At 37.3% G+C, this 6,300-nt stretch overlaps 2 long non-coding RNA genes across 2 annotated transcripts; both read right to left on the reverse strand.

Annotated features, from left to right (window-relative positions):
• Positions 1 to 725: 725 nt before the first annotated feature.
• On the reverse strand, positions 726 to 1,488 carry LOC121680573. The gene is made up of 3 exons (XR_006021741.1): positions 1,345 to 1,488; positions 1,009 to 1,059; positions 726 to 853 (listed from the first exon to the last, which is right to left on the reverse strand). It is a non-coding gene; the product is annotated as an uncharacterized LOC121680573 (long non-coding RNA).
• Positions 1,489 to 3,689: 2,201 nt separating this feature from the next.
• Positions 3,690 to 4,453, reverse strand: LOC121680575. Its single transcript, XR_006021742.1, has 3 exons — positions 4,309 to 4,453; positions 3,973 to 4,023; positions 3,690 to 3,817 (listed from the first exon to the last, which is right to left on the reverse strand). It is a non-coding gene; the product is annotated as an uncharacterized LOC121680575 (long non-coding RNA).
• Positions 4,454 to 6,300: the final 1,847 nt, after the last annotated feature.

Raw genomic sequence — 6,300 nt, forward strand, 5'->3', positions numbered from 1 at the left:
AAAGTCAAAAACCTGAGGGGGTCTCTCATATCTGAAGGTGTCTGGCATTGTAATTTAATTTTAAACAACCGCTCATTATCCATCTCTGTGCGATCTCTTACCATTAAAGACGTTAAATTAAAATATAGGCTAGGCTACTACAGGACGTAGACCTACACTACGCTCTTGAACGCAGCATGACACTTCACCACCACACCACTAGACCAGAGCCATATAAATGGCTCTGCACTAGACTATATGAGCAAACCGTATCGATTTGACAGCACTCGCAAATCTGAAGAAGTCACCCTGCTTTGATGTGAGTGTTTGTCCCATACAGAAAAATAATATATTCACATATATGCAGCTTGAACATATTTCAGTATAAGCACATCTATGTTAAATAAATATATTTACATCTATGTTAAATACATATATTTCCATGTATGTATCAATATATTTCAAAATATAAGTAAATATTCAATATTGGCCACTTTCTTATATTTTATGCATATAATTAAATATATTTAAATATATGACACTAAGAAGCATGATCACATGACCCTTGATGAAGATTCTGATCACATGATCTATATATTTCAGACATATATTTCTCTAATATAGTTCATATTCTACTATGGTTTGATATTTTGCACATTGATCAATAAATATTTCACTATTGTGTTTACTTAAAATCAACCATAGTATCAGTATAAAGAGGAAGAATCACACAACACTTCTGTTATCTTTTATTCTATTTTATTGAAAATCTTTGTTTTTGTTATGGAACCTCAGTTCTTTCACTTTGGCATTTCTTGCCTGGCCCAGCAATCTGGAGTGAGTGTCTGGCCTGGGAACTGCTTCAGGGTGGCCTCTGAATAAGACAGAACATATACCAATAGAACATGCAAAATATTAGTGACACAAATACAGATGCTAAAGTGCAGAAACAATGTTGTGTTATCACGATAATTGGAGATAAATACAAAGTGAGTTGGAGAGAAAGACATACAAATAAAATAAACTCACCAATTATCGTCTTAGTCCTCTCAGGGTTCAGGCATTCCCTCTAAGTGCCTCCTAAAAAATAGCACAATCAATTAGGACCTCAAATAGTTACAGTTTACTAACACAGAAAAGATATATGATGGTGAGGCGAAAATGTGAAGCAGTCCACACAGACAGCCTAACACTTTTACATGAGACAACACAACTAATATATCATATACACAGAGGAGAGAAGCACACAGATACACACTAAAAGGAAAAGTTAGTTTCATCCTCAATTTAGGTTATGTTCTGCATTCGAAAATAGACCTTTAACAAAAAAGTTATATTCATAAGTAAACATTAATTTTTGATTACCTTTGGTCTATGTGATGATGAAGCATCAACATCAACATTTGTCAGTGAAGCATACTATGGGTTGGACTTGGGTCGTCTTGGTCTCAGGTCTTCTGGTCCATCCTCCGGTGTCCTTGATGTCACACTTCACCAAGATGGAGGCCATTTCAGTAGATTTACTCACTAACATTGTTGTGGAAACACACAATAAGCATGGAAACTAAATGCACACTTCCTGCAACTGCATTAGCCTACTTGAAATAATTTACTCCTCTAGTAAGTATTCACATGAAACAAAACAATAAAACACTGAGACCATTCAACAAAGCACACTGGGTAATAACAAATTCAACACATGAACTTGTTGCTATGGACTCGTCTCTACCCAGATAGCAATTTCCTTTGGGCCGGATCCGCATAAAAGCCTTTAGATCCGCCTGTAGCGGACATACGGTATCTGACTGTGGGCCAGGTCTACTCCTGATACAGGTTTCATGTTGATTCTGAAGTCGAGTTAAGAAGTGTGATAAAAGTGTGTCAGTGTAAAATACATAAAAACACAGAGTTCATCTGATTAAGAAATGCATTTGATCAGTTAACGTTCAAATACACATCAGCAACACTGTAATGCTTAAAGGACAATTTCTCTGGTTCCCCTAAATAAAAGCGATTGTTTGATGCCTGGCCCTGCAGCATTCAATTATTTTACAGTATTTTCTTTTTACCCATTATGTTTACTCCCTCTCTCTTCTCTCCATAATATCAGTCTGTTGTAAATTATGAATTGATAGCAATAATTTTAGGGTTAAAATTAATAATAATTTAATTTCAAGACTAGTTTCAGTTAGCCATGTGGCCCCTCTTGACATTAAACAGAGACACCCTCCCCTCCCCTAATGAAATGCTAATGTACTGGTTCCAAGGGCTATCAGATCCACAAGACAAAGGGTGTTACCTTGCTATAATGTATCCATGTGTCATGAAATGTAAATATATTCATGTTGGATGTTTTGTTCAATGTTTGGAATATTCTATAAGTGATATTTCTGATATATAAGATATCTCTCCTCATGCTCTTCAGATAAGAATGGGTAGGTGTGAAGTAGGTGTGAGTAGGTGTGTCTGATGCCAAGTGGAGAACCAACCACGTGGGATTGTTTTGCCGCCAATTTCTTTCTTTGTTTAACCCATACAAAAGTGACTAACTTGCATTGTAAGAAGAATGATGGAGAACTGAGGAAGAGAGGGAGAGGTTGATCCAGACCATAGACCATTTTTTACCCTCTCTGCTTGTAACAGAATAAACCTGATTCCTGAGTGTTCCTGAAGTTTGCCAGTCTAAGTTAATATTATAATTATTCACCACAATTACTTTCATGGAGGTTCCAACCGCAGAGATAATATACTTTTGTCGCTGATTCTAAGACGTAGTCAGGGGGCCTTTGTGGTTTCTGTGGGATTGAAATGTTAATTTTTGGAGAGTGGTTGGACTGTCTTTAGAGGTCATTGAACATGGAGAAAAATGATGTCTCCATTTTTTATTTACCTGTTTTAACCCTAGTTTTGTGAAATCAGGGCTCGAATTACGTTGGAGCCAGAGGGAGCCGAGCTCCCATAGAGTGAGGACTGGCTCCCATGAAATCAACAAAGTCAAAAACCTGAGGGGGTCTCTCTGAAGGTGTCTGGCATTGTAATTTAATTTTCAACAACCGCTCATTATCCATCCCTGTGCGATCTCTTACCATTAAAGACGTTAAATTAAAATATAGGCTAGGCTACTACGGGACGTAGACCTACACTACGCTCTTGAACGCAGCATGACACTTCACCACCACACCACTAGACCAGAGCCATATAAATGGCTCTGCACTAGACTATATGAGCAAACCGTATCGATTTGACAGCACTCGCAAATCTGAAGAAGTCACCCTGCTTTGATGTGAGTGTTTGTCCCATACAGAAAAATAATATATTCACATATATGCAGCTTGAACATATTTCAGTATAAGCACATCTATGTTAAATAAATATATTTACATCTATGTTAAATACATATATTTCCATGTATGTATCAATATATTTCAAAATATAAGTAAATATTCAATATTGGCCACTTTCTTATATTTTATGCATATAATTAAATATATTTAAATATATGACACTAAGAAGCATGATCACATGACCCTTGATGAAGATTCTGATCACATGATCTATATATTTCAGACATATATTTCTCTAATATAGTTCATATTCTACTATGGTTTGATATTTTGCACATTGATCAATAAATATTTCACTATTGTGTTTACTTAAAATCAACCATAGTATCAGTATAAAGAGGAAGAATCACACAACACTTCTGTTATCTTTTATTCTATTTTATTGAAAATCTTTGTTTTTGTTATGGAACCTCAGTTCTTTCACTTTGGCATTTCTTGCCTGGCCCAGCAATCTGGAGTGAGTGTCTGGCCTGGGAACTGCTTCAGGGTGGCCTCTGAATAAGACAGAACATATACCAATAGAACATGCAAAATATTAGTGACACAAATACAGATGCTAAAGTGCAGAAACAATGTTGTGTTATCACGATAATTGGAGATAAATACAAAGCGAGTTGGAGAGAAAGACATACAAATAAAATAAACTCACCAATTATCGTCTTAGTCCTCTCAGGGTTCAGGCATTCCCTCTAAGTGCCTCCTAAAAAATAGCACAATCAATTAGGACCTCAAATAGTTACAGTTTACTAACACAGAAAAGATATATGATGGTGAGGCGAAAATGTGAAGCAGTCCACACAGACAGCCTAACACTTTTACATGAGACAACACAACTAATATATCATATATACAGAGGAGAGAAGCACACAGATACACACTGAAAGGTAAAGTTAGTTTCATCCTCAATTTAGGTTATGTTCTGCATTCGAAAATAGACCTTTAACAAAAAAGTTATATTCATACGTAAACATTAATGTTTGATTACCTTTGGTCTATGTGATGATGAAGCATCAACATCAACACTTGTCAGTGAAGCATACTATGGGTTGGACTTGGGTCGTCTTGGTCTCAGGTCTTCTGGTCCATCCTCCGGTGTCCTTGATGTCACACTTCACCAAGATGGATGCCATTTCAGTAGATTTACTCACTAACATTGTTGTGGAAAAACACACAATAAGCATGGAAACTAAATGCACACTTCCTGCAATTAGCCTACTTGAAATAATTTACTCCTCTAGTAAGTATTCACATGAAACAAAACAATAAAACATTGAGACCATTCAACAAAGCACACTGGGTAATAACAAATTCAACACATGAACTTGTTGCTATGGACTCGTCTCTACCCAGATAGCAATTTCCTTTGGGCCGGATCCGCATAAAAGCCTTTAGATCCGCCTGTAGCGGACATACGGTATCTGACTGTGGGCCAGGTCTACCCCTGATACAGGTTTCAGCTCTGCTAGCAATGCTGTTTTATCACCGGTTTACAGATTTGTCCCAGGTCCAATTTCCGCAACTCAACTGGAAGTCAGGAGATGCGTTTAAAATACAAAACACTGATTTGGCCCAAACCTGTGATACGGATATGAGCCGAAGGACCATTTTTTCACAGCAGACCCAGGTGGTAATGATATTAATTAAGGTGCTGATTCTGCTAAATTGACTGTCCTTTCCCTACTTCATTGTCAACTGGCTGCTAAAGAAAAAAAAAGGTATTTTGGAATGGCACAAATTTAAACCATGGGGGTGCACTACTGTATGTTCCCATGGCCACTTCATTTCTACAGTAAGGCTGGAAAAGAAGATATAGTTGGCTCAATATTGATCATATGTTCGTTTCATTATTTTTATTATTACCTAGCAGTGGTAAAAGTAGTCAATTGTTGTTTGTGTCAGATCTAACAGTGCTATGAAACAACCCCATATTCTTGCCACGCATGCAGAAGTCCAAGCAGTAATGTTAATCAAGGATCTTTGGTTTGCTCACTATCAATCTTTTGACATGATTTGCCAGCCTGGGGTTGGACTAGGACAGCCCAACTTTTCAAGGTAGTAGGCTATCTGCTTTTTATCTCTGTTGGTTTATTCAGAGACAACAACAAGCAACCGAGCGATTGATAACTTTACTATTATTTTCCAGCAACAACAACTAGCTTAACTTAAGCAAAACAGCCATCACAATAACTATTTTGGAAAAAACAGTGATAAAGCTAACAGGATCACTGATGATAAAAAACGAGTGTTGTGACTTAGCCTATTTGCAAAAAGGAATAAATGGCTAATGTTTATTTTGTGTTGTTTCAGATTGACCATGGGGCGGTGGTAGTGTAGTGGTTAAGGAGCTGGGCTAGCGTGCAGTAGCCTGAAAGTTGTCGGTTCAATTCCCAGCATCCACCGTTGTGCCCTTGAGCAAGGCACTTAACCCCAAGTTGCTCCGGGGACAATGTGATCCCTTGTAATATAGCTGACATGTAAGTCACTTTGGTCAAGAAGTGTCTGCTAAATGTAATGTAATGTAATGTAATGTAACCATGGAGATGACTGAGGAGGACAGCCTGAATATCGATGGGAACAGTGGAATTAACACGACTTAAACTTTGTCTGGGATTGCACTTCTACAGCCAGGTTGTTGAATAAAAAAAATAATAAGACACTTATTTGTAAAGTTTTTCTACCCCCCTTGTGTTTGTAGCCTAGCTTATGTTTATCAGTTGAGCTGTTGGGAAAACGTTACGAACTTTAGCCTGGGTGAACCTAACGAACCTGTTAGCAAATGTGTAGCAAACAGTGATGGGCAGTAACGCGTTACTGTAATCCAATTACTTTTTTCAAGTAACAAGTAAGTAAGGGATTACAATGGCAAAAACAGTAATTAGATTACTTTTACTTTCCTGCAAGCAGCCTGCGTTACGTTACTAAACCGTGATTTTGCCATAGACAGTAAAAGAATTTGGGATTTTGCCATATGGATTTT

This window comes from Alosa sapidissima, chromosome 13 (genome assembly GCF_018492685.1).
Source record: "Alosa sapidissima isolate fAloSap1 chromosome 13, fAloSap1.pri, whole genome shotgun sequence".
NCBI lineage: Eukaryota > Metazoa > Chordata > Actinopteri > Clupeiformes > Clupeidae > Alosa > Alosa sapidissima.